Source organism: Pantherophis guttatus, chromosome 2, assembly GCF_059756535.1.
Source record: "Pantherophis guttatus breed Tessera chromosome 2, ASM5975653v1, whole genome shotgun sequence".
Taxonomy (NCBI): domain Eukaryota; kingdom Metazoa; phylum Chordata; class Lepidosauria; order Squamata; family Colubridae; genus Pantherophis; species Pantherophis guttatus.
In genome coordinates, this window is record NC_142064.1 from 84,486,355 (window position 1) to 84,497,114 (window position 10,760).

A 10,760-nucleotide genomic window follows, 5' to 3' on the forward strand; every position below is an offset into this window, starting at 1 on the left:
AGTTAAAAAAAAAAGTTGGCCACGCCCACCCAGTCACATTACCCCCCCCCCCCACTAAGCCATGCCCACAAAATAAGCCACGCCCCAGAACCGGTAGTAAAAAAATTTAAAACCCACCCCTGACTTCCATCCTTCTGAAGTTGGTAAAATGAGGACTCAGATTGTTGGGGGTAATATGCTGACTCTGTAAACTGCTTAGACAGAGCTGTAAAGCACTATGAAGCGGTATAAAAATCTAAGTTCTATTGCTATTAAGAATTCCATCTGGACTGGGTGGTTTTTTTCTTCATAATAAAAGATTAGAAAATGTGATCCTGAAGAGCGGAAGATAAAAAAAAGACATAGCAGGATACTGTGCTTGAGTATGAATGATAAAAAAAAAAAGTGTTTTTCTTATTTAACTCTAATATTGCTGATCTGGCACACAGATAATTGAAACAAATTAAAAGGCTTTCCTAGTTAAGAGGCAACAGTTCTCTGGCCACATACAGTACTTCTGCTTAGAACTTAATTGATGTAACACCATTTTATGCCCAGATTCTTATCAAATTAAATAGTTACACATAACAATTTGAGAGAAATTTTCATCCATAAAGGGCAACTATGCAAATCAAATTCTATTAAAAAGAAATAAATATAAGTTAAATTCTTCGTTAGGTGCTTAATCCTCAGTATATTGAACATATAATCAGAGCCAAACATAAACTCACATTTTTTCTCATTCTGTCTGGGTGGGATGGCTGTTCAGAAAACCTGGACAAAAATCCTGTCAGGACTGTGGCTTTCTCAGTGCATGCAAAACCAGATCCTTATCAGGCATTCTCTGAGTTTTCTTTCCCATTTTTCCTGGATCAGAACAGGGCAAGTGTGAGTTCACCAACTGGCTTGACAAAAATATTGTAGATTCATTTATTTCTTAATTTTTTATCCTGCTTTTATTTACTTTTATAACTAGGTATCTCAAGATGGCAAACATACACAATACTTCTTCTTTCTCCTATTTTCCCTACAACAACAACCTTGTGAGGTGGGTTGGGCTGAAAGACAGCTGGCTTTCATGCCTAAGGCAGGACTATTGACTTCACTAAGGCCAAATCTAACACTCCCTCCCATTGTAATTCCTGGGTCTTCCTTTGTTTTCTTACATTCAATTTTATTGAGATTAGGAGCAATTAGGATTAGATGATTAGGGATTAGGATTAGGAGAGATAAAGGTTAGAGGATTAGAAGGGAAGCCAATCTTGTATCTAATACCCAACAAACAACAATAACTACCTTAGGACAGTTCCATTTGCATCTCTGTGGAATTGTTGAACAGACTAGCTTTCCAAACTGATATACATATCTTTTCCACATACTGTTAAAAAATCAGCAGTTGCAGAGTGATAGCAATAGCACTTAGACTTATATACTGCTTCATAGTGCTTTTATAGCCCTCTCTAAGCAGTTTACAGAGTCAGCATATTGCCCCCAACAATTAGCGTCCTCCTTTTACCTTTTACCCACCTCGGAAGGATGGAAGGCTGAGTCAACCTTGAGCTGGTGAGATTTGAACTGCCAAACTGCAGCTAGCAGTCAACTGAAGTAACCTGCAGTACTGCACTCTAACCATTGCACCACCTCTTATTTGATGGTGATCAAAATTAGCAAAATGGAGAGGGGGCATGGAGGAAGAACAGCATATTTTGATGACTGCAGCTCCATTTCTTTTTGACATGAATATAGAAGAGAGTTATGGCTTTCACTGCAGTATTTTTTATTTTATTTATTATTTTTTTATATCACCCGTCTCCCTTTCAATGCTCCATCCATCATCTTTCCAATTCTGTCCCTGTGGATGCTGCAGATAATGTCTACCAATATGATGATCAATGACTATCTAAACATATGGGTTTTAGTGTGGGTAAGTGTATGTGTTTCTGTTTGCATCCATTACCAAGACCCAGTTAGCTTTCTGAAAGAACCATTCAAGAATGGGACATGGTGCTTGATACTATCTGATTCTTCTTCTGCCTTGATTGGTTGTATGTCACATCTAAATTTAGAGGTTTCCAGGCATTTCCTACAGTCTTTTGGAAATCTCTCAGAATCACTCTGGATCTTGAGCATGTTGAGGAAGCTAATTTACCCAGGATGGGTTGGCTTCCTCTGTTTTTGGCTGGTATGGAGGTATCATTCTCGCTGCTGTGTTGGCCTTCATTATGGATTGGTGTTGTTTTGCCAAGGATGCTGTGGTTGTTGCTGACACTAACATAGTACTTTACAAATATTTATTTCTGCTCTATTTCTTCTGTCTTAAGCTTAGCATGCATTAGATAATGAGAGAGCGCCATTCCAGGAGCATGGATTTTAGCACAGTTGCCATATAGAATTGCTTTGCCTGTTCAAAGCATAATTAAAATGTATAAAGCTACACATTTCCTACTAAATAAAAGACAGTCAGTTTTGACATCCTCCCCAGAGCATAGCATATATTTATTTAGCTATCCATAATGGTTTATACATTCATTCCATAAATATCCTACAAGACAAGGGTAAATATAGATAGTCTCCTCTGAGGACACAGCATGACGTGAATATCAAGGCGTCTATAAAATTTCTTTCTGTAGGGACTTAATCAGCCAACAGTTGGTATGGTAACAATGATTGTTTTATTGACTTAACAGAGGAGTTCTAACTCACTTAATGCATACAAGCAAATCATCTGTGCGTTTTAAACAACAAAATAAAGAACATTTGTTTCGATAGAAATATACCAAGTATACAAAAATGCACTTGTTCATGCCCACATATACTTACTTAAAATAAGTGCGTATTTTGCCAGAGAAAGATGCTCCGGGTAAAAACTATTGTCAAACAAAGTGAAAGTTATTTTATTTGTGGCAATTTCTGGTTTGAAAGACAGATGGGCTGAGAAGCGAAATGTACACAGTAGTAAATAAAATTTCTAGTCTGTCAACATGGATATCTTGATTTGAGGTGTGAAACATCAGAGGAGTGATTTGATTCGAAGGACGTCCAACTGAATTGAACATCTGAATCAAATCGAATTGAATCTTTTCACAGACAATCATTCTAAGGTGATTCAGAAATCCAATGGATTTTCTGACTTTCACAGCCTCAAACTCTCTTGCAGTTTTCTTCTCTACAGTATATGGCTCAAGTGGGAATGGGTGCTGAGTGATGTATTTAGTTATCTGCTATTAACACAAACAGCTAGTTATTTAGTTTTATCACCTCCAGAAACCCTGCCTGTTAAAGCAGTAAGGAAGGGCCTCTCTTCTGTGTTTGTCTCTCACTTTCCCTGCTACAATTTTAGGCATGTCTGCTTGGAGACAAAGAGAAAAGATGTATAGTATTAATTTCATGACAGGTCTGATTGGGTTTCTATTAAGTTGCTAAGTATAATACAAACCATTTTTAAGATACTGTTTTATATTCACAATAATGATCACACACCTTTCAGTAATTTTTGGAACTGGGTATCATATATAAGCAACATATTTTTATTTATTTATTTTTATCCTGTCTTTATTATTTTTACAACTACAAAAGGTGGTGAACATATCCAACACCCCTTCTTCTTTCTATTTTCCTCACAACAATAACCCTGTGAAGTGAGTTGAACTGAGAGAGAATGATTAGCCCAAAGTCACCCAGCTGGCTTTCCTGGCTAAGACAAGACTAGAACTCACAGTCCCCCCAGTTTATAGTCTGATGCCTTAACCACTGGACCAAACTGGCTCTCATATAACAAATCATTTATAAAAGAGGCCAAAGACTTATATCAAACATGGTGCCAGATCAGCAAAGGAAAGAATTAAAACATGGTAGATCCTCTCATTTTTAATAGAAACTATTTTAAAGTGGTTTTTAAATTTAACCTGGAATAAAATATTTCTTCATATTTTAGTACAATTTCTCAATAGATTCTCTTTACTGGAAAAATTAACACTGTTATCCTTCTCTCATCCTTGTTATCTATGCCTTAGAATATGCGTATCATCTTCTTCAGGGTGACTACTGGAAGGGGGAGGAAATACAGTAGTCCTCGATTTACGACCACATTTGAGCCCAAAATTTCTGTTGCTAAGCGAGACAGTTTTAAGTGAGTTTTGCCCCATTTTACTACCTTTTTTGCCACAGTTGATAAGTGAATCACTGCAGTTGTTAAGTTAATAACACGGTTGTTAAGTGAATCTGGCTTCCCCGTTGACTTTGGCTGTCAGAAGGTCGCAAAAGGTGATCACATGACCCGGGGACACTGCAACCGTCATAAATATGAGTCAGTTGCAAAGTGTCTGAATTTTGACCATGGGACCATGGGGATGCTACAGCGGTTGTAAGTGTGAAAAACAGTCATAAATCACTTTTTTCACTGCTATTATAACTTTGAACAATCACTAAACAAACTTGTAATTCAATGACTGCCTACAGTATATTTCAAAAAATTATTATGAGGACATCCTTCAAAAGATTTAGCTGAAAGTTGGCAGAGAAAATAGGAGCCTTCCTTACTCGTCCCATTCTGCCCAAAGGCATTTGGAGAGGCCTCACCTTTTGGAGGACTGTGAAGATCTGGCTCTTTAGCCTGGCTTTGGGCTTGGATAGAAGTGAACTGAGAAAATGTAAGAGCATGGAAAGTCTATGTGACGTTGTGGCACTATGCTTGGGGTATGTGGCACTATGCTTGGGATGCGTGGTTTGACTGACAGATTCTATTTTTATTTAGTATCATTGTGTCCCAAAGGTGCTTTTTCAAGAGGCAACTAGACTTTCTGTTTTTTTTCATTGAAAACATTTCACTTCTCATCCAAGAAGCTTCTTCAGCTAGAGCTTCTTGGATGAGAAGCGAAACATCTTCAAAGAAAAAACGCAAGTCCAGTTGCCTCTTGAAAAAGCACCTTTGGGACAACCATGACCTGAATGACTGAGAATCTCCATAGACATTTAGTATCTTTGTGAGTCCACAAGATTATCTTGTATAAATTAGGCAGCCACATCAATTCCCAAGGAAACAAACAATATCAATTTGATCTGAAAACTGTTGCTTTCAAATCTTGAATAAAATATATTTTATAGAATTTCACTGATTGATAATTCCCAATTTCATAGGTGATCCTTTTTTTAGGATCAAACTGTACCAAAGCAATGTGCATGCTTCAAAAATAATTCAGAAGTTCTTTAGACTTCTTCCTGCAAGCAAAACACCTCTTTGCTATCATAAGTAAGTAAGTAAGTAAGTAGGTAAGTAAATAAGAAAAGCTATCATCATTTTTCAGCTTCCTAAAAAAACATTACCGGGACTCTTAAAGCAACATTTTATTGTCAGACTTGCATTAAACCTCATCAGGTGTTTTGCCACATTATTTCTTTGAAATCATTGGCAAAGTGCACAACCTTCCTAGATTATACTGTAATGGGCTTCTCAGTATGTGGGAAAGAGGTAGTTAGCAAAATATTACAAGTTTGGGAACATCTGTGCATTCCCTTTTCAACAGAAAATTGATAGTCGCATCCATCCCACCGCAAGCAGTTAGCAGGAGAATTAAATAATCTTCCCTCTATAAGTATTTATAAGTAAATAGGGGGCTAAAATAAATGTATTGAGTTACCAAGATTTCAAAAGCAAACCCCCTTGCTCATTTTTCCTTTCCAATTTCTTTGCTTAACAAGACTGAGATCTGCTTTTTTTAGTTGAGAGCAATTGCTAGGACTTGACAATTTTGTTGCCACATAACATGCAATAGGTGGTTTTTTTAATTTATGTCAGGGTGTAGTCCACAATCTGCAGGGCTGAAGACAGAATCCCTTCAGTTGCTGCCAAATTAAATAAATATAAATGAGATTAAATATAATATACTTTCTAATTCCAAAAGGCACTCCTTCGTAGATTTCCTTCAGAACTTGGTTATGTTTCCAGTAGAATAAGACTGTACGATTCACAGTAGAATGGATGAAGGTTTTTTTTTCTTATAAACTTCCAGATGGGATATGCTACTGGGGTAAGGTAAAGACAGAAGCATCTACAGCAAGGGTGTCAAACTGGCCTGTGGGTTTGTCACCCAACTGTGGGTGTCAAACCCACAGGCCAGATGCGTCACGCACAGGCCACGCCCACCCCAGCTTCACAAAGGGGAAAAATGTTGCAAAAGTCACAGCAAGTTTGACACCTGTGATCTACAAGAACATTAAACTAATGCACATTGAGCCCATCTGCCTCTTGGGTGTAGGAGTCAATGCAGGCAATTTGGTAAGGGTTTCTTTGTCTGTGCCTTCAAGTTAATCTTGATTTATGATAACATTAGGTAGTCCTCGATTTACAACAATTCGTTCAAAGTTACAACAGCACTGAAAAAAGTGGCATGACCATTTTTCACACTTAACGACCATTGTAGCATTCCCACGGTGACGTGATCAAAATTCAGATGCTTGGCAATTGACTCATATTTATGACCGTTGCAGCATCCCGGTGTCATGTAGTCACCTTTTTGCAACTTTCTGCCAAGCAAAGTCAACGGGGAAGCCAGATTCACTAAACAACCGTGTTACTAACTTAACAACTGCAGTGATTCACTTATCAACTATGACAAGAAAGGGTCATAAAATGGGGCAAATTTCACTTAATAAGTGTGTCACGTAGCAACAGAAATTTTAGGGGTCAATTGAGGCCATAAATCAAGGACTATCTGTACACAGACAGGTTCATGCTGTTTACTTGACAATATTTGTGGAAGTGGTTGGCCATTGCTTTGCTCCTAAGATTGAGAGGGTGGGTGTCTCCCAAAGATATTAAGTTGCTTTAATGTCCAAGGCAGGAATAGAACTCAGGCAACCCAGTTTCTAGCCCAATGCCTTAAACCACTATAGTAGATCAGACAAGCTCTCTGGGGAAGATTTAATACTCCTCAATCTACATATATTCATCTCAATCTATTTTAGAAGGTGAACTGCACATTATGTAATTCGACTCTCCGTCTCTCACTCTGTGAAGCATACAGAAGCAGAGCTTCATTATCTAGCTTTGGCTTGTTCTTGTGTGGCTCCTAACCAACTGATTTCATGTCATAATTTTAGAGGAAGACAACTCGACATCTTTTGGATATTTCAGAAAGTAGAATGTGTGGTATGTATCTCGGGATGACCTCAGATCTCAAGAGATGTTATTAGCAACAAGGACAGGAGGATCACTGTCAGATACAATTAAACTGGTCACAAATAGCAGAACTGTGCAGGAAAATATGGTAATGAAAATTTGATGAATATTCAGAGTTATTTTTAAGAGAGCATTCCAGGAGTAAGAGGTGTGTGTGTGTGTGTGTGTGTGTGTGTGTGTGTGTGTGTATGCATGCACACATACACACATCTTACTCCTGGAGTGCTCTCTTAAAAATAACTCTGAGTATTCATCATGTATGTATCAGTGGTGAAATCCAAATTTTTTTACTAGCGGTTCTGTGGGTGTGGCTTGGTGGGTGTGGCTTGGTGGACATGGCAGGGGAAGGATACTTGCAAAATCTCCATTCCCACCCCACTCTGGGACCAGCCAGAGGTGGTATTTGCCGGTTCTCTGAACTACTCAAAATTTCTGCTACCGGTTCTTTGAACTGCTCAAAATTTCCGCTACCTGAACATGTCATAACCTGCTGGATTTCACCCCTGGTATGTATGTATGTATGTATGTCCTTCTGGGATAATTAATTTTAATTCACCTGAAGCTATGAGGCTTGAAATAAAATTATTCAAGCTGACCTATCTCATTTCCTGAATAAGTGTAGTTAATTTTTCCCATTTCAGAGAGCTTCAAACTGTAACCAAGTTGAATTCTCAGACGCTCCAACATTGAATAGAGGATCCCATACATCTTGCAGTTAATAAATTGTGGTCTGCCTAATCTATCTAATATTCCAGTGTCTTGCCTCATTATTCTGGATTGTACAAAAAAAGGAGCTCATTTTCTTGAAATTCTCAAAACCAACACTGTTTGTACACAAGCTGGCATCCTGGCCACTTCTTTTCACCTTGTGTAGCGATGAGCAATAGTTCAGAGATAAAGGGAAATCTTCATGTGGCTTGAAATTTCAGGCATCTTTTCGACAAGCTGAAATTCAGCAGAGCAGCTGCAGGTTAGTGGGAACAATCCTGACTTCGATAGAGAGGGGCTTATCTATTACTATTATTAACTTGAGGGCTCAATATTCAATGGATGTGTTGACACACAGCAATATGTAGAACATTTAATATCATTTGTATACTCTAGCTGTAAAATGAATATGTTTGTTCTTCTAAACTGCCTTACAAAATAGTAACATGTAAAGGATAACATACCGGGCAACAGTGTGCCTGCTGTTATATATTTTATGTGTTGATGTATAGCCTGTAGGGGAAATCAAGTGCTGGAGTTATTGGCACTGTAGGAAATGTTGCTGAAGCTTTTTCCATGTCATCCCCAGCATGGGGGGGGGGGCAAGTATTTAGTCAGTCCAACCAGCAGCAGAACAAACACAATGTCAGAGACATTGACCTGAGACTGACTCTGATTTCTGTTTAATGTTAGAAATCTATTCACCCTAACTGAATAGATAGGTTAGGATTTCCTTGGGATGGAGTATTGCAGGCTAACTCTGCCCACTGCCAGGAGTTCGATTCTGACCGGCTCAAGGTTGACTCAGTCTTCCATCCTTCCGAGGTTAGTAAAAGGAGGACCCAGATTGTTGGGGACAATATGCTGACTCTGTAAACCACCCAGAGAGTGCTGTAAAGCACTATGGGGCACTACATAAGTCTTAAGTGCTATTGCTATTATGGCTGTTGCATTAAGTAACACTTTGTAGGAAACGTTTAACAAGACTACTATCAGGGCAGAGTGAGTGAGCATCTTCAATTGTTAAGGGTGTTCTTTGTTATTATCATCTTTACCTGAAAGGAAATTGTTTAGCTGGAGTTTACAGTTCAGTGGGCAAGGTTGGTTGTGCTTTGAATCTTTTTTCCCCCTAAGCTTCCTTTTTTGAGGGAGGAAGTATCATTCTACAATCAGGGTCACCATCCTGTCAGGTAAATACAATATTATTTATTTACTCCCCAGAGTACAAAAAGACAGAAGTAGATTTTGTGCCTCAGGTGCCAAAATAATTTGGATTTAGGAACAAACAAGCAACTTGGTCATGTGTTTGCATGTATTGCTTTGTCTTAGGCTGCAAAGTATTGAATGGTTCTGACTTTACATGAACTACTGCAAAAGCTTATTGGTTTATTTTTTGTTTGCAAAGCTCTTGTGTTAGCTTGAGAGTGGCTTTGTTATATCATGTAACTGAAGGGAGAAAGGTAGCTCAGGAAGCCTAAACAGCTAAAGAAATTGCACAGCTGCCTTTTGGCAAGTAACCCAGGTCAACCTTGCCAGGAAAAAAAAAGGTGGGGGGGGGGAGGTTTGAGACTAAGTGTAATAAAATCTATTCCCCTTTCCCCCCTCTTCTTTCAGTGTTGGTCTGTAGTCTTGAAATACCTAAACCGGACTGAAAGTGTTCCTTTTCGTTGGTAATAATGAGAACCAATGGTAAGCCGCCCTGAGTCTCCGGAGAAGGGCGGCATATAAATTAAAGCAAAAAAAACAAAAAACAACAAACCTTGAAATCAATGCTCTCCCTCAACCCATCTGCAAGCAAGTTTTTACGGAGAATTCTCCAGAGTTTACTTTTCTAAAGAATCAGAGCCATTGCTATGGTGGCCTTGCCACCATTAAGGGTTATGTAGGAGTGAATCTCTGTGCTGCAGGTCTGCAGAAAATTGACAGAAATATTTCCCTGTGGGATGATTTCTTAAGTTAAGTGATCTTGGGCAGGCCTTTATCCCTTTCCCCACAAGGAATGGATGCCCTCATTCTTTGTATGTGATCTTCCCTGCTTTGCATCTCATTGGTATTCTTGGTGAAATAAAGAAAGCATGATCCTAAGAGGTTAATAATGTATATTTATCCTTGTGAATGCCTCTTGCTAAAGAACAGACAGACATGTCCCTTGTTTCACTGGCTCTCATTTTGTCATATCAGCCATGAAATAAGCGGGGAGGAAGAATCTTGCTAAATTATATTTATAGCAATATTTATCTAATTTCTTACTTAATATTCTATAGCACTGGCAGGCACGGCAATAAAATGGGCATTAATATCAATGATTCATAATTTTTACAATGAATTTAATAGAGCATGTCCTCTCTCTTTCAGCTGATGGACAAAGGCTAATTGTCAAGAGATAAACCTCTTCAGATGAGATAAGCATTGAGACACTGGAGCAGAACTAACCTGAATTTAATAATGTGTTATTAAACCTGCAAAACTTTTGTCCTTTTTATACATCGCTAAGCTGTTTTTCATACATTAAAAAAAATTTCAAAAATGGAAATGGAATCGTTCTCTTCATTATTTAGTTTTCTTTAAAGAATGTGAATTAAAAAAACATTATTGAGAGACTGGGAGAAATTAGAATAAAGATAATATAATGTCTTTGGAGGAGGATTCACTTAAGGCAACTGTACTAAAGTGAACATATTAATAGTTGAAGAGCCAAGAGTTTTACATGTGGTTATTTAACCAATTGTAAAATAATTTTTGTGGAAGATAACAGATACAATGATACTATTCCAACAGTTTTCTTTTTAGAAAAATCTGGAATCAACTCACCAGTCACAGGATTTTTCAGCTCCTGATATTGACAAATTTGAAAATTGGAAGATGAAAAATGATTAAGATATAATATGAAAATATG

The 10,760-nt window shown here is 37.9% G+C and overlaps 1 long non-coding RNA gene across 1 annotated transcript; it reads left to right on the top strand.

Moving 5' to 3' along the window:
* Nucleotides 1-8,558: 8,558 nt before the first annotated feature.
* LOC117661997 (uncharacterized) lies at nt 8,559-10,397 on the top strand. The gene is made up of 2 exons (XR_009622231.2): nt 8,559-8,689; nt 10,220-10,397. It is a non-coding gene; the product is annotated as an uncharacterized LOC117661997 (long non-coding RNA).
* The last annotated feature ends 363 nt before the right edge of the window (nt 10,398-10,760 follow it).